The 21,696-nt window shown below is 42.4% G+C and overlaps 1 protein-coding gene across 3 annotated transcripts in view; it reads left to right on the forward strand.

Moving 5' to 3' along the window:
* Nucleotides 1-12,076: 12,076 nt before the first annotated feature.
* The window catches only part of daam2 (dishevelled associated activator of morphogenesis 2), an 85,629-nt gene continuing 76,009 nt past the window's right edge, over nt 12,077-21,696 (forward strand). For all 3 annotated transcript variants that reach the window (XM_029493105.1, XM_029493106.1, XM_029493107.1), the window contains exon 1: nt 12,077-12,232. The gene's annotated coding sequence lies outside the window, so the exon portion shown is untranslated. The remainder of the gene's footprint in view (nt 12,233-21,696) is intronic.

Raw genomic sequence — 21,696 nt, forward strand, 5'->3', positions numbered from 1 at the left:
AGCAGTTATACATTGTAGTTAAATCTGTTTCCTCAACAGAAAAAGTGCATGCAGTAAACACCAACCGAGGGCTGGACTGGGCTTGTTTGGGAGCTGTGAATTTTTTTTTTTTTTTTTTATATCCTGTTTTTGGTCCATGTGTTGTCTTTAGCTTTAACTGACATAGTTGTGGTTTCATCTGAAAGGAGGCAACTGACTGTACTGCATGAGTGTCACACATGGAAATGGTCCTTAGCTCTGGATGCAAGACATGTTTACCCTCAAAACATAAATGACTAGCACTCTCATTTTGTCTTCACCAACTGAAAATTTTGCTTGCATGCAAACCACAGTTTATTTCTTCCTATATCAAAGTGAATCAATTCCAAATAATTTCATTTTTCCTTGCCAGTAATTGTCCATACTTCTGACACTTTTTTACTTGTTCATCTGTGTTGGATTCACAGGAGGATCAGGTGACTATAGAACATATGTTTGTGTCACAGTACAATTATCACCATGCATGATGACTTTACTGTAATTCTTTGCATGCATGTGGACAAGCACGCACACACACTGCACAAATGAATGCTTCATTACCTCTGAACGCAATAAGCTACAGTAAAGTTATTTCGAAACATTAAGGTTTCGACTATTTGCTTCCACCAAGCACATTTCAAATCTTGCAGAACCTAAAAGGCAAAAACAACTTGTGCTCCAGTAGCAAAGTCATAAACCTGTTTTTTCAGTCGTCTTTGCCAGAGTTCGACATCTTTTTCACTGAGCACTGGGATGGCAATTATTCAAAAAGGTGTGTTTAGTGTCAGAGGATTTCAGTCTGACTGGGAGCTCCTGCATGTGCTCTCCTGACAGCCTGTCTGGATTGGTTTGTGGTTGTGATTGTGTTTGGATGTTTGCATGATGGCCTGGTACCCACTTCAATGCATGTTTTATTACAGCAAGATCAAATGTGGTGCATTGTGCCAGAGTGTGACGTGGGGATGGTCTAAAAGACCCAAACAATAAGGCAGACATATTAAGTGGTTTTTCCAGCAGCGGTAAAGATGACCTGTAAGTACACATCATATACATTTCCATCATATCACCCAGTCTTTGCAATATGTTGAAAAGTTTTGTGTAGCTTGAGACTACGAGTTGTCTTTACAGTAGCAGTCTTGTTATAAAATCAAGCTCCTTTTGATAAACGTACAGAAGTGGAAGAGCCAGCAACGGTAATTGTCATCGCTTGCTCACAGCTTCAACGTTAGTCTGCAAACCAAGCATAAGCAGCAAACTCACAGTTGTGGGAGTATTTGTTTGTTTGTATTTGTATGTACATGTGGGTCTGAACTGTAAATGTAAATCTCAGTCATCAGTGCACGCCCCTGTTACACCGAGATGTAAACACTGTACCCTCCACAGCTCCTGGCTAATTGTTCCTTCATGAAGGCGTCTTGGCATTGCTTTCAAACAGGGTGGTTTTGATTTGGCCAGGCCATCATTACAGACCCGGCAAAGATGATGCTTCAGTGGAGTAGCTGCCTCTTAGTGGCTAAGTGGTTGAGGTTAGATAGATTCCATAGGATGATATTTTGCTCTGTGAATGCATGTGTTTGTGCGTTGTTGTGTGTGTATGCATGTGTGTGGATTATCCCCAATTGTGAAGGAGAGGCCACAGAAACTTAGTGGTGAAATGTCAAGATACTCCTTTAACCAAAGAGATGATTAGAGACAATCTTCTGCTGCTATGCTACCTTGCGTATGCTGTAAGATGCTGTAAAGTCATCAGACATATATAATACACTGTAGGGAATGGAAAAGCCTATTCTGCACTGTAGACATGAGGGCCATTTCAAACAGATGCTGTGATGGCTATGATTGGCAGGTAAGTAGAGGAACTGTTTTATGATCTATTTTCCTCTAAAAGGGACCATCATGAGCATCTTGTTGTACTGAATACTCAAAAATAGACTGAAACCAAAACTCTCTAGGAAAACATTTACTAAGCTAATAAAATAAGGAAGAAGTAGGAATATTTTCACATAGACATCAATACACTCTGCCTTCTTTTAACAACCGTTGGAGTCACCCACTCGCTTGGAGGGATTGCAGGTTTATGGCACTTCAGCATTGAGTTGGCTTTTCTGACAAAGTCTGCATCCACTTCTATGCGGTCTATACGCTGGCTGTGTAAGAGAGTGAAGAGGCTCTCCAGGGCTCTGCTTCTCTCAGCTCCATCAGATATTTTTAGACTTATCATCATGCAGCCAGCATTTCCTCAAACATTTTCGTCACTCATGCACCCACACCATTACTAAACTACTAATGACACATCTCATGGTTTTCTTTAGTTTTTTGCATTAGTTTCATTATTTTCTTTAAATAACATATTATTATCCGCCTTGCCCTTCCCCAGCTCATGATTAACGTGAATTTATTGTCGCTTTCAGTTATGTTGAGCTCTGACTATCTTGTGCGCGTTAAATATGCATATACCAAACCCACACGGCTTTATCCAGAGAGCCTGGGAAAGGCTGAGTGTTGAACGCCACTGCATTCACTGATGTGGCTGAACATTAAAATCTAAGAAAAACCAATGGCAACTGTTAGATTCTTGAACAGCGGACGTACCGCAATGCAAGCTTAGCGCAAGCAACATACATCGCATTTTCATTTACACACTCTACACTGATAAGATAACACTGATTTCACTGACAGGATTGTATGTTTATAAAATTATGATGATAAAATAAAAGGCAAGTATAAGATAGGACCCGCTCTCATGATGATGACAAAACTTGTTGGGGGAACTATCAGTTCGTAGATTCATAGTTTCAATTCAGCCTTAAGACTGGAGGGACTTTTTATTTTAGTCTCCTCAGCACAGCAGAGCAAACTCTAAACACAACATTGTCCATATCTTAGCAACATTAGGATTTATTTGGAGTGAAGCATCCTGTCACATTTGTTTCAACTATTTCGATCTCCCCCTGCGTCCTGACCCCACATAAGCGGATGAAGATGGATGTATATTTCGATCTCCCTTTAAATCTCTTTTTGTCTTCATCTAATATACCCCAGCCTCTTAGCAGCTATCTCTGTTGTAGCACCAGAAAGCAGCATAGTACTGGAGGAGGGCAGCATTGCAGCATAGTGGTTGTCGCTGTTATCTCACAGCAACAAGGTTGTGGGTTTGATTCCCCGGCCTGGGGCCTTTCTGTCTGGGGCTTTCATGTTCTCTCTGTGCTTGTGTGGGCTTCTCTGGTGGGATACTCTGGTTTCTTCCCATTGTCCAAAGACATGCATATTTGGGTTGATTGGTGAATTTGCCTGGCTGAATTGTCCGTAGGTCTGAGTGTGAGTGTGAGTGGTTGTTGGTCTCTGTCTGTCTCTGTGTGTTGGCCCTGTGATGGACCGGCGACCTGTCCAGGGTGTACCCCGCCCTCACGCAATGTGTGCTGGGACCGACTCCAGCACCCCCTGCAGCCTGGAAACGGATACGCGGTATGACTGAATCAATGAAGGACTAGAGGGTGCTGCTGTGAGAGCATACGTTTCTCACCTTGACGGATTTCTCTCACGTAAGATATAATAATGTGATTCAATGTTGGTACAGAATATTGAGCTTCACTGACAAAATAAGGCAAAATAGCTGCTTTTGCACTTGCAAGATTCTTGAAAGCGACTGTGTGCATAATGGGCACATTGTCATGTTAGTGCGTGTGATGGTAAAATATAACAACATACAATACAGCCGTTTCTGTCCATAGCCAGCACAAACCAGAGTGCTGAGTGTCTTTGTTAGGCTGTCCCTTGCAGTGGACTCCATGCTATTTAAGTTTGGGGTTTCAGCAGCTCTCCTGTCTTCCCCTCCAGTGCACAGTCTTCTGGTTAGTAGCCGTGTCCAAGGGAATTCTTTAGGGCTTTGGTTATGTGTTATACTCTGAGGCTTCTGCCCTGTGTTATGCTTGCTCAGCCCAAGCATATCAGACTACAGTCTACATTCCTGAAATACTGTATATGGATCTCCAAGATTCAAAGAGCCGCAGCATTGTGGGATGGACTCAGGGATGAGCAAGAAGTCATGGACAGGGTGACATTGACATTGGGCATTTTTAGATCTGTCAGCAGGGTTGTTTCTCTGAGCAGTTGAGGAAACGTAAAACATGCTGATTTATTTGGTCGGAACTTTTTTGCTCTGTGACGTAAATAACATTCTGCAGTCACAGTATTGCCAAGTGTTTCTGTATGGCGAACTGAATGTAAAATCCAGAAAAAAAGGACATGGTCACTATCAAGCAACTGTTGGTCACAAAAAATAAATAAATAAATAAAGATTCAATAACAAGTGCTTGAGGAGATATTTAGTTAAATTTAAATTTTAAATACAACAGTATATTGAAAATCCACTGATGGGACATTTTAAAATCATACAGTCCATAGTCCATACAGTATCTTTGCTCTCTAACAACTAATGTAGCAATGAATATTCCATGCTCACGTTGATTTATACCAAGTTTTTCCTTCTGTCTGTGTTTATCATGTAATCACATAATTGTTTTTTTGATAACCCCCTGTAGCAGCTCAATAAGTTAATCAATCAATAAATCAAAGTGGTTCCTAACTGTTCTAGGCATGCACAATAAATCCATTTCCCTGGAAAAAAAAAAAACAACTGATGCATACCTTTTCCTTTTATGGAAACTGCAATTAAACTCCTATCACTTTTCTTCTTTTCTTATTTTATTTAATTATTTTTTATTTTGTGCATAGTCAATTGTAAGCCATTTTTGCATAATGGACATTATGCTAGCAGTGTTTGCAGATTGCTGCACAAATATACTCATTGACTCTGACTGCTTGGAATTAATGTTGTGCAATCTCTGTAAATACCAACTAAATACTTTTCTTAAGTCTCCTTGGATACTTGTATATATTTTTCTCAACATAAGCATGGAAAAAGTAGTAATTTGTTTACAAGTATAGATATGGAGGGAATGACCACACACCAGGTTTTGCTGGTTGTCTTATAGGTTTTCATACACTTCAAACAATGCATGCTTGTCTGGTGACTTGCTGTCCTTCCTGCCCAATCATTCCATCCCCTCCATTACTCCAGCCCAGCTGCATGTGGTAAGGAGCTTGGACAGTGGGCAGGAAAAGGGCTGGGTGGGGCTGGCCTGGTAGTGGGGAAAGGAGGTGGATTAGCCCCTCCCTCTATGGCCTGGAGCGCCGAACACAGAGCTAACCGCTCTAACTGCACAGTATAAATAGAACAAACTTGGGTTTGACAGAGCCACATCTTTGCTTCACAACTGTCAGGCAGATAGGAGACGGGAGAACATTGATGGCACGAAGAGTGGGGCTGTAATGAAATCAAAGTAAAGTTATTTTGGAATTTACTTGTGAACTTTTGTTCCCGTGAAGTAGCAAGAGAAGAAAGATAGAGTTTTTTTTTTTTTTTGAGAGAGAAAATAAAAGGATATGAAATGTGACAGGGTTAAAAGAGCACTAAAGGAATATTTGTAGTTGGAATAACAAACATATTCACCTCTGTGGGGCTCTGTACTGTAAGGCATTGGAAGCTCTGGCAGAATTTCTCCAGTTAATCCATTTTCTTCGACCCCCCTTTTTTTTTTTTTTGAGCCATAACTAACAAGAGCCAGAAACTTTCTGTCCAATTTCATTTCCCAACACATGCCAAGCCCAGGTGATGGTTTAGCACACAGAGCATTATGTAAGTAGCGCAGGAATGCTTTCGAGCTGACTGTAATGGCCTGAGAGGGAATCTGACATGAGAGTCCCCATTCGTTCACCAAATTCCTGCTGCCATGGAGGATTCTAGCATTCAAATTCCTCTCCTCTGCAGCACGGTAGAGTTACAATGAAACCTGGCAGTGCTGAACGCGACTGCTTTTGAAGTCCTATACAGGACTGTGCAGTGGCTGCTGCTGTTGCATGCCATTCCTCACACAATAAGCTGTGTTATGCCATTGTTACCCATTGCCAACCCCATGATGTGTCACATCAGACAAGGCCAATGCATCACAAAAGAATTTCAGATTCTTCAGAAAAAGCTGTTGGAAAAAAAGATATGCATCGTTGACCACTGGGTTACACAATGCTATAAAAGCTGACGTAATGTTTCACTCAATCGTTTGGCATCTGTGACAGAAATAACATGGACAGCTCATTGAGGACATTTCCATTACAACATTGGGTTTGTGTATTGATTACTTGCAATGTGTCGCTATCAAATGGGCCACAGAGAGAAGACTAGAGTGAGTGAGGATGCTGCTTCATTCTAGTTTTGTTTTTCAGTTGCCCAGAGGGTGAAGCAAATTCCATTTCTTCTCTGGCTATTGCTGGAAATCAATATGTCCATGTGATGGTTTTTCTCGCTCTCTCTCACAGCATCTGTTTGAGCATATACAGAGGCTGCTGTGCAGCTTAGACTTAGGCTTTGAGGAAAGCTGTGAAATGAGAGGAGAAACTTTTTAAAGCATTGGATCCAAATGTACACTTCAGAGTCAGGTAAACCATCATGCAGGTTACTGGGTGGACTCTGGGCAGATTGGTTATTGTGCAGAGACATGGAACAAATGGCTGGTGAATGAAGTGAAGAACTGGGGCTTATGTGCTGCTGCTTCAGTTATAGTAGATGAATTTGTGAGTCACAGGCATCCAGGTAGATGCACATGCACTCAGCAGAGTCTCACGCACAGCAGAAATAAAACTTAGTGGTATAGTGCTGATTCTACGCTCTTATACTACAATCATCCAAATGTAGCAAGACTGAGCAGGGACAGAATGAGAGAGGATGGGCCAGGGAAAGGGGATAGACCCAAATGACTCTGTATGTGCTTTCAGCATGAAAGAGAAGAAGTGTTTTAGGGGCAATTTAGCTACACTTTCTCCCTCTGTCTTTCACCCTCGGGAGGCAGGAACAATGAAGTGGGTGAGGATGTCGATATTGTGTGTGTGTGTGTGTGTGTCTGCTGGTGTGTGCTGGTGTGTGTGTGTCAGTGGGGAGCATGCAGTTCAGTGGACAATGGAAAGTCTCTGTGTTGTGTAGGATGGCACAGCCAGGTCAGATGTTCAGACAATGTCAAGTGAAGAAACAGCTTAAGGTGCAAGTGGTTCGCAGAATTCTTTATCGATCCTTAAGAGGAAATTAGTCTCTGTTACCCCCCCCGCCAAGAAAAGATAATTACACTGTGGATAAAGTTGGTGTTACAGAAGATAAAAATCAAATGTGTTTTTGCATGTGTGCTTCCTGGATTGGAAAACAAAATTCTCAGCACTAGCTTGCCGATGTATAATCAGCCATCCATTCACCCTCCTGTCCACCCTGCTGCTTGGGTGTTCCCAATGTTCTTGTCAACAGCAACAACTTCCTGCTCCTCCTGGAGGATCCCAAGGCACTCCAAGGCCACGTGGAAAACCTCCAGAGGAAGCCTTGGAGTTAGCACTGTCCTCACCTTTCTCTGCTGCCTAGCTCTTCATGACAGCCGACCCCAAAGACCATCCCTACAGGTGGTGGTCCCGCAGGGTGACGGTTCCATCTTGCTGTTCTTGGCCTAAGTGTCCATTCGTTTTTAGACCCATGGCACGGTTTCCATTTGCCCCCCTTCAGCTCTGTCAATGCGGTTCACATTTTGGCAATGGCTCTTAGTCCCCCCTACCCTTTCTCTTGGGAGCAAAAAATGACTTGTGCAGCAACGCAAAAAAAACAAACAAACCTCATTAGCACTTGTGTGATGTCTGGCATGGGAATTTAGGGATTGCGAGGATTCATTCAGCCTGCATCTAAACTATCTAAAATATATGTAGCTGTGCCCATCTATACTGCTTGCATATGGGATATTTCTATTCCTTTACAGGGAAATATCATTGCGAACCAAGCCTTCTTTTCCAGGAATTCCCTGCTCAAACTAAACTGCACGGTTGCTCCTATTCACCCATGGACAGGCAGGTGTATCCGTTATTTTCCCTGCCCAAAGTTAGCCTGTGAACCTTTTTCTCTGTGCTTCTTTAAAGGCCAACAGTGATTGGCGGTTTTATAGCTGGGCTTATGTTTACATTACAATGAATCACATTAAGGAGTTTTTGAACACCTGTGGTATTTAATCTATACTGAAGGGCTAAGTATTTTCTGAGAGCGGCTGTGGTAGGGTTTTTTTGTTGTCATAGCCCTGAAAAAAGTAGGCTTCTGTTTCAGCAGTGTAACATGTGATAATAGCTTAAACCTTTTTTTTTTTTTTTTTATCTGAAGTGACTTGGACAGCTTTTGGTCTGATTTGCAGGATCGTCTGATCGTCTTTCTGAAATGACTAATACCAGAATACTTGGCAGAGTAAGCTTGTGACCGACTATTTCACTTGTTGGCCAACACACATTTAATTTTCAAGCAAGGATGATCTACTGCAGTGGTGTTTCCATTTGCTCTTGAACTTTCGGTTATAGCCTGAAAAAACCTCTTTAGATACTAACTTGTCATTTTTTTTGCATTGAGTCATTGCCCTCACTCCAGCTCTCTTGTATTTTCCATCATCACTAACATGGCTAAATGGACACACTTACTAGAGCAATTTTCATCATTTCACTGTGAGTATTTCAGTCACTTATTCAGCTGGCTTGTTACTCGGGCAATTTGAAGTAAGTGCCCTTGGTCAAGGGCATCAAGGCGTTTGATGCCGGGTGGTAAATCTGACAAGCAGTCTTTTATCTGAACAGCCATGGTTCATTCAGATGCAACCTGATGTGAACGTAAATGTTTTCACTTTGATCTAAATGAGTATGTGGACAGGATAATGTACAATTTTACCTCCAGTGCTTTTTGAAGCTTAAAGCTCCTGCACGTATCGTATTTGTATCTAATGCTGCTGTTTTTGTCATCTTTTTCTCAAGACTATCACACAGCTCTGTGTCTGAGAGCCTTAGTTTGGGACACTCGTAATTTAAAGATTTTCACATTAGTTAAAAATGGTCAAAATACAGGCATCCCTTCTGAGGATGTGGTCTCAGAAGGTGTGGCCTTGTCGAAGGACCAACCAAAATTAGACGATTTGCTCTTAGGAAGATTTCCTCCTTGCCTCACCAGCTGTGCCCATGCCCATACCGCGCTGTTTTGCAAAGTGCCGCTCCTGTCACCTAGCAATCTTGAAAACATGCCACTTTATTTTTGAGCTCAAACTAAATACTTTTGTCAAAAAGTGTGATCGGTTTGCGTTGCTTGGTGCCATGCTATTTTCATATCTGCCAGGATGAATACAATCATCTGAGTGCAAACTGCAAATTCGTGACATATAAATTGATCTTTGTGCGTCAAATTGGTGGAGTTGCATCAATCATATGTTTCAAATTTCACAGTACACCTCACCATGTGTGCAGCGGTCCGTATGTACTTTCTAAATGGCCATATGCGAATTCAGTTAGCACCATTTCTCTTCTCCCAGACACCCATGAGATCCTGATGTGTTGACTGGATATTTTCACATCTGCAGCCGTGTCAGCTGCCTACAAGCAACCTGGCTCCTGTCTGATAGACGCTCAGAGTCTTCCTGTAACTAGATCTGTTAGTCTTGGCTGTTAGGCCTGAGCAGCAACATGGAGCTATATCTATCTATCTATCTATCTATCTATCTATATAGATGGATATAGCTCCATGTGTGCCCATGTATATATATATATATATCTATATATATATATGTATATATATATATATATCTATATATATATATATATATATATATATATCTATATATATATATGTATATATATATATATATATAGATATATATATATAGATATATATATATATATATATATATATAGATATATATATATAGATATATATATTCTTTGAAATGCTGAAGTGTCTCATTTGTCTGGCTGGACACTTCAGCAGTCTCTCAGAAGTCCCCTTTTCTCTTACAAGAATTCCAGCATTCCTCATGTCTTACAAATGTACTTATTTATTTATTTATTTATTTATTTATATATATATATATATATATATCCAAAGGGATTTAAGCAAAAATTCATACAATTTGTTCCTGGACTTGTACTTGCAAACAAAGTCTGAACTGACTCTTGGCACCCTATAGCCTGTCTGTCTGTATGTATGTGTCCGCATTTCACCAACTCTAATTCACTGGCTGAGTTTTGGAGGTCAGGCTGAAATGCTCAAGTTAAAGTTACTGACTGAGTATCATTATCCGACAAAGTCTAACTCCCCTATGATATACTATCTGCTCTGGATTATAGATTTGACCTCCAGCAAGTTTTGCCAAATTGAAGAGATTAAACCAGGCCTCCTTCTTGGTTTTCTCCCAAGGGCTGAATCACCAACTTCCTCTGGATAATGTCATCCTGGCTTTGACAGGCCAAGCCGCCACGCTACTGAACAGCTCCACTATGTCTGCTCATGGAAGACGCACATAGACGCCACACGTGCCATCTTAAAACGTTGGCACTTAAAGCTAACACGTTTAATGTCTGTCAGGAAGGTGCAACCACTCTGAACCGCACTGAAAATACTTCATAGAAGTCATTTTATAGGGTAACTCTTCTGGATCATTAAACGAAAGGAAGACTTTAAATATGCAACCCTGAACATCTTATTTTAAGACTATGAAAATTCTTTTGCACTAATAAGAATAAGGAATTTAAGAAGTGCTAAACAATGCAGTTAGCAGCAATGCTTCCACCCTAATTGTGTTTCCATATTATTGCTCTCAGCGCCAGTGTCTTTATCATTAGCCTTCATTCTAATATTACTGAATTAATATTACTTATTTACGTGCCATCACAGATCACCTTTGTCATCAGTTTCTACAGATGTCTGACATTTAGTCCCTTTGTATGAAACAAGTACCAAAACAGCTGGATGCTATATTTCCCACAATGCAACAAAATGGTACCCAAATTGTGGTTAGGGAAGATACTGAACCCCATTAGTGTTTGGATGAAAGTGAATGGATGAATGCGGCTTGTCATGTAAAAGACTGCGAGCGGTTGATAAGTGCAGTAAATGTATTCCATTCATGTGGACCCCAGGAGGAGTAGCTGATGCTTTACATCAGCTAATCCTAATAAAGAACGAATTTCCAGCTGCTAACCTGTGTGAAGGGAACTCTGTGTAAAAGCATAAAAGTGAACCTTTAACCTTCTCAATTAAAAAAAAAAAAAAATCTGTTGCCAATTTAAATTGTTGTGGATTGAACAGATGGGGCCTGACAGATGTCCGTCAGAGTTGCAGTCAGCCAGGGCTCTCCTACAGTGTGGATGATTTCACATTTCATGGGTACGATTCACTGATTGTGGAGAGTTCAGTCCGGGCCAGGCCATTCACTCCTGAAACACTCCGTCCCGTTTACTGACCTTTGAGCAAAACCAATTTCTTGCTGAGAAATGATCTCATGCACTCATGCCCACAACATCTCAGCGGGGCTTGTTTCTTTCTCAAACACACAGAAGTCGTATTGATGTCCATGTTTGATCCCAGGTCAAAGTGGATGTCTAGAATTTGCAATCATGAAGGATTATGGGCTGCAAGGAGATCAAAACACAGCCAGTAATGGTGTTCTTTCATATTTCAGAGGATTAAATGCTTCACAGCCGGGGCGGCCAGACCTTCACTTTATATTTGGGGAAACGTCATTGGACCTTATGTCAGAGGCAAACTGAAAATCTGTAACATATGTCTGTGTGTTGACACGCTAATTGCACTGGCTCTTCAGAGCTCTGGTAGGATTTGCGGAAATTGAATGACAAACAAGTTATGATATGACTTTTCGGAATTCTATTGCACAACTACCGGTGCCCTGCTGGGAACTTTTACTTTCACCGCAGCAACTTATCAATGGCTGCTTGATTATTTATTGAACAAGGCCATTCACTATTTACGGGGTGAAATGAGGGATTTGTAGTATTGGGCATGATTTACGTAGTGCTCGCCTTATCTCCAGCACATGGGCGCGCGCGCGCGCGCACGCGCAGGGCACCCAGAGGCAGCGCGGTAGCTTTAAGAGGGGAGGCGTGGTGCTGCTGTTTGGACCGACATGTCAGTTCCTTTACTCTCCACTATCACTCAGCTGAATGAACGGGCTCGTACAGTGATCGCGGGGCAGCGGCTCTCTGTTGGTCCGGCTCTGTCAGGCTGATTCCTGCCCGCCCTGAGCCGCTCACACACACAGGAGGGATTATTACTCACATCGCGCCCACCGTTTCTCCGCAGACACGCCGGGAGGTAAGTTGGCAGTTTGTGTGCAGTCGGCGGCGCCCCGTGATGGTGCTGAGCCGTGGATGCAGAGAGGGAGCCGCCGGCCGGACGCGATGGATGGACTGTCAGCTTCAGCCTCTGCGGGATGCTTGTTTGCTTTAAAATTCAGGCTGAAGCTCTGCCCCTGTAGTTGCAGATGGAAACGTGATTCACGCGGCTGCTCCCACTCCCCGCAACATGCCAGTCAGAGCCAGCACCTGATATACAGCCTGACAATCCGTGGACTGCATTGATCATGACTAGGGGATTATTAATGGCTCTATATCGGTCGTTTCCCATAAAATTATTAGCGCGATTAGGTGCACATTGGCTCATTTACATTCCGTTTGCGCACGTCATCTGTCTCCGCAGATGAGAAGATCGCAGCATCAGGCTGCTGGCTTCGCCGGTCGGTCAGCAGCACCGGTGCGTTTTCTCACGGTGGACGGCGTTCACACGCTGCGCGACGCGTTTGACCTCGACCATGGGCGGCTAAGCGCGGAGAGGCGGATTCGAGCGAGCGTCCAAAGAGGGCGCTGCGCCACCTCCGCTGCTCTGTCACACTGCAAAGACTGAATAAATGAATAAATAAATAAATAAGAAATCAGTAGCCTGTTCACAACAAGGCGTACTGTGCAGCCGAATATTTTTGTCTTTAAGTACCTTTTAAGTTATCATTCCCAGAGAGGCCCCCCACACACACACACACACAAACGTCCACATGTTGAATCATGGAAGTAAAAAAGAAACAAAACTAGGATGTGAAATTAAGATCATTTCATTATAAGACATTGCACATTTGCAATAATAACGACAAACGATAAAATCTCGTTCATGATTTATTCATTCCTGTCCATTGCAAGAATTCCTGCTCCGTTGAGCAAAATTTGGCCAGAGCAACTTCTCAGCGTGTGTTTCACATGCAGACATCAGCACGTCAATATACTTCTCTCTGTAACAGAAAACATATGTCCCTGTCTGGATATCAGAAGAATCTGGACAGTGATGTGATTTTTTTTTTTTTTAAACCCAAGAGTTTCACACTGTTTTCCAAATTGCTTGGTTCCAAATAAAAACACAATATTATAATTTGTTTTGTATATTTGTTAAAATTATTAGAATTAAGGTAAATTACTTTACTCTTGAGGGCATCCATGCCTCTTAAAACACCCACAGCCAGGCCAGTTTATGGGATGGGAAGGCATGAAGAGCTATTTAATCTAACTGAACATCTGGTATTGATGCAGCGTTGGGTCTTCTTGGCCAGTTGTTGAGGCTTTACAAGCTCAGCACCATGCTAAGCACAAAATCATCCTCTCCTCTTCCTCACCCATTCAGCTTTACTTAAGGAGTATTTAGCATCTGCTACATTCCTCCTACCGGATCAGCACTCTGCTACTTGGGAGCATCAAGTGAGGCCACAGTGATTCACAACTGTTTTGCCAAGGTTCAGAGAAATAAGAAAAAGGGCAAAATTAAAAAAAATAAAAATAAAAAAAAACATGATTATGGGTGAAAGGATTGAAGTGGATTATGACATGGAAATGATGTTTTAACCAGGTAAACACATTGGGAGTAAGTGGTTTGCAGGATTTGTCCATGTAAGGCTGCAGGAGGAATTTTTAACAATGTGTAATTCACATACTTTACATGCATCAATAGGCTGCCCAGTGAACCCCAGACTTGTGTTAATGGATGTCACTGATGGATGGATTTATTGTAAAGCCCAGCACTATAGCCGGCTGTATATCTGTAAGCAGAGCTGAAGTCCACTGAGCTTTTAATGCGCTTTAAGCTTTTTCACAGACTCAGCATGTAAATTTATAAATATGAAACAGGGGTATTTGCCTGTTTACTCTCAGGGCTGACCGGAGCAGCTGCTCCAGCAATTTGGCCGGAGTATTTTTAGGTCCACTGTTTGGATTGTCATGCGTAATCCATCTACCTATGCGTTTTCAGAAGGGAGCTAGGGAAGAAAAACAGGTGTGATATCCAAAAGTAACAAGGCCACTGGGCTAAGGTGTTGGGGTTCTGGACGCAGCTTTTGCTGACTGAGTCGAAGGGACAGGACTTTTGGTTGTGTGCTTAGGGGATGTTTGTGTATGTGTGTGATGTGGGTGGAAGGATGACTGGAAGCCCTGCTTAGCTTGGGGGGCTGCGTGTGTGTTCCCAGGTGTCAGAGTGGCCACACATGGTTTGGTATATGCCCAGTCTAAGCTCCTCTGCCACAGGGCGGGGGTGTCAGTAGGGGAAAGACAGGGCCATTGTTCCTGCCCGGCCAGCCACTGAGGTGGAGATTTACTAACTTCCAACCAGGTCAGATGTTTTGGTTGGCAGTAGCTCCTGCCTGCTGCGGCAGTAAGGTGAGAATCTGGGGTGGTAGGCAGGATGAGACGGGAGTTGAGGTAGACTGGGGGCTATGTGCGTGCTGCAAGGAGCTTATTTTCTGTCTTCTGCACAGCCTTTATTGTAAATACATATCTGCCGCTGATTTACTGATTACTTGTATGATTTGGTGGAGTTAGCTTCACCCACAGAGTTGTTCAAATGGGACTTTTATTAAAACACCACACCAATCACCCTTTCAGTTCATAGTAACAATCCAAGTAAATCACTTTATGCCAGTCTGACCAAATAAATCTTATGTAGTTTGCCACCTACTGGATCTGCTTCCTCTTCCTTACTCTATGCACCGAGCATCAGCACGTGCATGCACACACTTGGCGGCAGCCCACCCTCCTCTTTGTGCAGTAGATACAGCAGACAGCATGTTGGCCTTCTGTATGTGTGCAGAGTTTCTGGAAGAGAGTGAAGGAGTCTTGGAGCTGTGAGGGTTTAATCCTAAACCAGACAAAGCGTTGCCTCAGACCTCAGTCACAAGTGGCCATCTCACCTCTTGCATTTCACTACTGAAGCACTCATTTGTGATAATGTGTCAAAAAAGTGAAGCCAGTGTGGTTTACAGATTTGCTTTTGCAGCCGAAGGCAACTATATGTTTACTCTGTGAATTACGTTTGTACAGCCTGCATTTGCAGTGCCAACACACCGGAAAGATGGGTGCTTTTAAAAATGAGGCTCACGTGCACAGGATCACCCTGAAACCTAGAAGGAGTTAGCGAAGGTCAGGTCCAGCACTCAGTCACTAAAATAACTTTGATGCTATACTAGATTAAATACTGAAGGTTTGGAGACCAAGGTACCAAAGAGGATCAGGGCTTGCAACAGTCTTTGGTCTTTTTCAACCAAACAGAAAGTGAGGGTTGTCTCTGCTGTAAGCACCCTAAGTTGGAGAGGAAGTGCAGCATGGCAGGAATGCCCTGTTATGCTTGCATTAATTTGCATCAGATCGGCGTGGGCTTTGCCCATGAAGCAGTCTTTGATACGATTTTAATGTACCTGTGCTGGCACCTCGTACCTGTAATCTTAATATCTCAACAATTTGCTTACTTTCTGCTTTTCTAACTCAGAACACGGAGTGTGAGCAGCACATTAGCAATGATGCAGTTGCCCCATTAGTCCACACTGGATGTCTTTAGGCACAGCGTGGAGTTCCCCTATGTTTTGGATTCTGTCTGAGCACAATACAAACTGTATTACGGACTGTAAAGCAGAGGGAAAAGACTTTGGGCATAAATCCTGCCTCTACTAGCACACTAATAACACTTTATGTACACATGCGCTGTCAGTCTGGTGGTTCTGCCACAACTATGAATCTTTTCGCTCTAATTGACAGGAAAAACCAACATCGATAGGCCATGTGTCACCTCTTCCTTGAAGGAGTAAACTTCCTTTTCTAATGGGATCTATTAAACAAAACATCGCAGGACACTTTGCATTCTTCCACCACCCCTCCTTTTTCCTCCTCCTTAATATGTCCCCATAGTCTAATTTCCTCTTAGTCTCGCCACTCACACCCACTCACTCAAAAAAAACGTTGCACAATAATGCGGTTAATTAAAACTGAATAAACCATAGGTATTTTATTATACAATGGACACTCAGGTTCTGTTCGTGCAGCCCTGCACAGTGAATCATTGTTAGCTGGGCTTTTGGCTCTTCGTGCCATTATAGTGTTGTTGGAAACAGTAGCCTGGTGCCTTGACTACCTGATTAGACATTCATGTTTCCATCGCTGTTATAAATTAAGAGGCTATTTAAGGCTCAGTTTCGCCTTGGATTCTTGTGATTCTACGGAGGGAAGCACTGGCTTTTCAATGACATCAGTGCTCCACACATAAGGAGCAGATTGACGCATCACATTTTGTCTTTAATGTCTTAAGGAGTTATTCCTCTCTTACTGGGGAAACAATGGGGGGTAATGGAGGTTGAGAGTGTCCTTCTATTTCACTACCTGACAGCTCCCGCCAACCCCCTCACCTCTCCTTCCTTTTTTCCAGTCTTGGTCCCTTTTACCCTCTCGGCTCCTTCACCACCCAAGACACTGAACTCAGTACAACGGTTGTTTCTGTCCCTTGTCTCCATGTAGTCACAGGCAATTAGCTCTCGTCAAAATAGGCTGCGGGATGGAGGGTTGAGACTCGGGCAACCAAACCCCTTACTCTCGGAACGCAGGACCTGCGCACGTGCTACCACGCTGAGCACAAAGCAGCTCTTTCACTTGGGATCCAGCGCACATATGGAATCGTTTATCAGATCTCCAGTGCGTCAGTCCCTTGTATTCTCTCTGCAGTGTTTCCCCTCACCTCTGCATCTCACATTCACTTTGCCCCTGACTTGATGTTGAAAGGCTCAACCTGGAGATGCTCCACGGTAGTAGTCAAACTCCAAATGCACCTCAGGTCTACTAGCTCAAGCAGCTGGATTTGACCTTGAGTTGATTTGATTTGTCCAGGACTTTGATTCGCCCATTTAAATAGATCCTTTCACAGAGAGGCCAATAGTCACACTGGGCCATTTAAATAGTATGTCCATTGATACTTTTGACACGGGACAGTTAGCAGTCATTGCAGTTACTGCTTTGTGGAACAATTTCAGTGAGGCTTATGAGACCTTAATTCAAGGGCTTAATTTACTAGAGTTGCCTTTCCTTGAATGAATTACTGTCCCCACAAATTACAGGAATGCTATTTTAACAGTAACACAATGCCAGTGTGACATCATCCCCAAGGATTGGCCTCTAAACTGCACAGCTGGGTGTAGATAACGGAGCAGCTTGGATGTTTATTTTTTCCCCTTCTGCATTCCAGCTTCTTATTTATAATGGCTATGATATCCAGCTCCAGGGGTTACTTCTATAAAAGGAAGTTTGAAGACTTTTGCCGGCCCACTTAAAAAGGAGTCTTGCATGCCACAATTTCTCAAGATGCAACTTTAAGATATCCAGTGGAAGGACATCAATCACATGGCCCAAGTGAAACTGTGTGAGTTTCACTTGGGTCAAATACAGTGGGATACACGATTGAATACCTGACTGTGGACACTGCAGAGTCCAAATAAAAAGCCATCGGTTGTTGAGTTTTACTTTAGTATCAACCAGGTGTATCCTCAAAGGTTTGAGGATCCAAACATCTGAATTAGTTTCATCTCTTAAGTTATGAAAACTGCAATAAGGCACTGGCATAAAGAAGCTGCCCTATTGAAAATAGGCTCCACACATAGTTAACTGTAATTAATGATGACCTTTCACCTGTGACCTTATTTAACTACTCAGTCAGACTGGAATAAAGGAAATAGATTTTGCTGACAGTCTTCTGTCTGAGATGGAATTATCTTGACATATTGGGTAGTTAACGGCATTCAGTATCTAAGTCTATATGTCTCTTTGTGAATTTCCTTGAATGCAAACTTGGTAAAGTTGGTCCCCATCCCCATACTAATGACAATCACTCTGCGGCTTTGTCAGCCGTTGAGTTTTTAGCTTCCACTGTTGATTCCCAGGATCAATCCTCCATAAAAGAATCAAAACTCCCCATCACTAACAATCCAGATGTCGTCAGTGGCCTGACAACCTGCTTAACGTGTGACAGATGGGATTTGTAGTGGTAGGTTCTGCTGAAATGGATTACCTTTAATGAGGTCATTTCCCAATGAACTGTGCCAGTCTGGCCAAATGATGTGGTGGAGGCCCTTAGGACGCTTCCTGGTTTCTATATGTACAAAAGGTTACCAACAGGTTAAACAGTGTTTGTCTGTATAGTGCATTTACCGTGAGGGGCCTCTTCGCGAGATATGGTTTAGCATATATTTCTCTGGGCTATGTTATTGTAACTATCAAAGCTTCTTCCTCTTTCCCTTGCTCCCTCCCTCTGTCTCCTTGGTGGACAAGGGTCCTTTTCGCTGCCCTGTGTGGCTCTGTTTGTGTGTTTGATTGTGGGAAAATTTCTCAACTGTCCGTGAGAGTCCCCCGCTCTCTGGACTGACTTTTCCCTTGGGGTCTTTCAGGCTCATAGAGGCTGAGCCCCACTGCTGCTCTGGGGCCCCTTTCCTCCCAGCAACCCTCTAGTGGTAGTAGAATTCCTTTGCCCTGTCTTTGAGTCCAAAATCACATGTCTAAGCTTTTTGTATGAGAAAGCCCCTTCTCCAATATTTAAGGTCAGCAGCATGAGGTCATTCTGATTTTTCTGCACACTGATGAAAAGCCTGACAAAAAGTAGTCCCCAATCACTTTAGACAGGTGGCTGAGATCAAGACATGGCTCCTGATGTGACACAGACTTTTGGGAATAAGATGCACTGTGGAGGGGTTATTTTGGCAAACCTTGCACAATATGTTCTGGCTCTAAAGCTGGACATTGAACCTGAGATAGATATCATTCATGGCTTTGAGTTTGCAGTTTTGTAAATGAGACTGTATCAGTTTGGTTATAGTATGTTATTTGGCCGAGGAAGTTACCTCATTAAACAAAGTATGTTGTTTTGTACATGGGGTGTGAATTACTGTTTTCTTTTTCACTTTGCATTCAGTTGCCATCGGCTTTGACTTGTTTCGATTTTCGCATGTAGTCCTGTTTAATTTCATTAGTTTAGTTGCATTCTCATGAAATACAGGTATTGTGCTGTTCCCCCAGTAAACTACAATACAGTTTGTGACACCATTTTACTGATGACTGTACTGTTTATTCAGACTTTAAATTCTGCAAATGCCTGCTTGTGTTACAGTAGTTACTGACCAGTAAATAAGTGGACTGTCATCCTTAACTTAAGATAAGGCAGGCTGTCAGAAAGCAGGCCTTTAACCTCAACCCTTATTCAATTTAAACAGCTTCAGTTCCCTTAAGTAGTGTGACAAATGCGTTTTACACAGTACTCAGTTTTGTTAACTTTGTGAACTTTGTTGGACTGTGCAGTTTTAGTTAGTAATGATTTTGGTTTATTGTCTTTGCGATGTGTCACTCAGTTAATTGTCTGGGATTTGATTTTGTACTTGTGTAAAGTGCAGAAGTTTTTATATGAGATCCTACAGTTCACTTTGCATGTCAGGAAAAATCATCTTGTCCATGGAAATCCCTGTACTTCCACAATTTTAGTATCCCAAGGTATAGATTGAGACAAGTGTGCAAAAACCTATCTGCCAAAGTTTAAACTATTCCCTCGAGCATAGTGGCCCAAATGATTAGCATGTAGAAACTGAAATCACCAGGACCTTTCCTGGAGTCCTTAAAGGGCCTTGATCAGGCAGGTTACCAGTATTCCAGAGGTCACGTAAGCAGGCTTCCATCAATGGGGATTTTAGGGTAATGCCCTAAATCCACTTGGAGTAAAAGGAATATAAGAATTCCTGTTTTGATTTTGCCAAACAGCATATAAAGGACTCTTAGATCATGAGTCAAGAGATTCTCTGCTCTTATGAGATGGAAACTAAACTCTTGGGGCAGAACTCCAAACACTGTCTGGAAAGCACCACGCACATTGTGACAGCGTCATGTTATGGAGGAGCTTTTCAAGAGGAGCCAAATACAGACAGTTTTTTTTTTTTTTTTTTTTTATGTTTTATTCTGTGTGGCGATGGTTAGCTAGGACTTTCATTTCAATATAAGGGTGCATTAGAGTTGAACATGTGACCTATCAAAAATGGGTCCACAGTGCTCCTCTTCAGAGTAGCTTCTGGGCCTTCACGCATCTAGTTGATACAGTCATACGGTTTTATGCTCCTTCTCGGCCACTCTGTTCCTCTGAGGAATGTTGTCTGGTTCTGCCATCACTCCAAACTCTCAAAATTCTATCAGAGCAGGAGTGTCCCTCCCTAAAACCAAGAACGCGTTACAATCCACCTAGAACATCACCTCTCCTGAAATCATTAACTAAATGTCCAACCAGCACTATATATGCATCTTTAGTGCAGTCCCTATGCAAGTTCCCTGCACTTATGAAATGAATGTAGTACTTAATACTTCAAGGTATCCTGCCGCAGTCACAGTCAGATAAATCCATCTACATTTGTGTAAATGCAATGCGGGAAAATGGGCTTCTATGAATTACTGAACGAAGCATCTCGATAATTTTGCAAAACAGATTTTAGTTTTTGATTGTTAAGTAAATTAACATAATATAAACGTGTAAAACCTTGCTTTTTTTTTTTTTTTTTTTTTTTCGTAATTTCCCATTATGGGATATTTAGTGTATGCTTGATTGTAGATGACGGCGTTATCTAACAACATAAGTGGTTGCCAATGATCTGAAGAACAAAAAATTGTGTAAACATCCACTACTACACAAAATAACTCCCTAGTGAGTTTGTGTTGTTAAAAACTAAAGGCCGTGACTAAACAATAACAGTTTATGATCTCACCTATGATCTCGTCATAATTCTTTCTAAGACTTTTGGATTATTAAATCTGGCATCCGTAACTTCCCACGCATTTTTTTTTTCCCAATCAAATCATAACTTCATGGTTGCTATTCAGAGTTCTTAAGAAGAATAGAAAGCTGTGACAGGCACAGGCACCTTTACTGTACTCCTCAGACTTGCTCCGAGACTCTAATGCTCAGACTCATCTGAGCTAACTGCCATCTCATTGTCTTTGAGCTGTGAGATGGATGAGTGAGTGCAGTTTAGGATCTAGGAACAATAACCAACAATGATGAACAATGCTATCAAGTAACTAAACAGACAAACACCAGCTCAACAGTGGACCTGAGCCATAGATCCTTCATCCCCGGTGAGTTCTTTTCAAATACTCCTTTTCACTGAGTGACAAACCGCGTGGTTGGCAACAACTAAAGCATTCAGAGGCTGTATGAATAGGGGTCTGTCTCTGGAGAGGCTTGTTGAAATGGGGCCTTTTGCTTTTATCCCTCCAGAGGGGCAGATTGATCTCGCACAGGTTTGCACTGGCAGTGAACTTCAAATGGACTGATGAAAGGCAGCGCGTTTATTTGTGCTGCCTTATAAACTGTGTCCATTTTCCAGATTTAGCATATGTGGGTGTTCTCCATCGCCTGTAAGCACTACCAGGCCAACCCTTCTGCCCTCTGCATTGGTTATTTGTACG

The sequence above is a fragment of the Echeneis naucrates genome, chromosome 22 (genome assembly GCF_900963305.1).
Source record: "Echeneis naucrates chromosome 22, fEcheNa1.1, whole genome shotgun sequence".
In the NCBI taxonomy this organism is placed as follows: Eukaryota; Metazoa; Chordata; class Actinopteri; order Carangiformes; family Echeneidae; genus Echeneis; species Echeneis naucrates.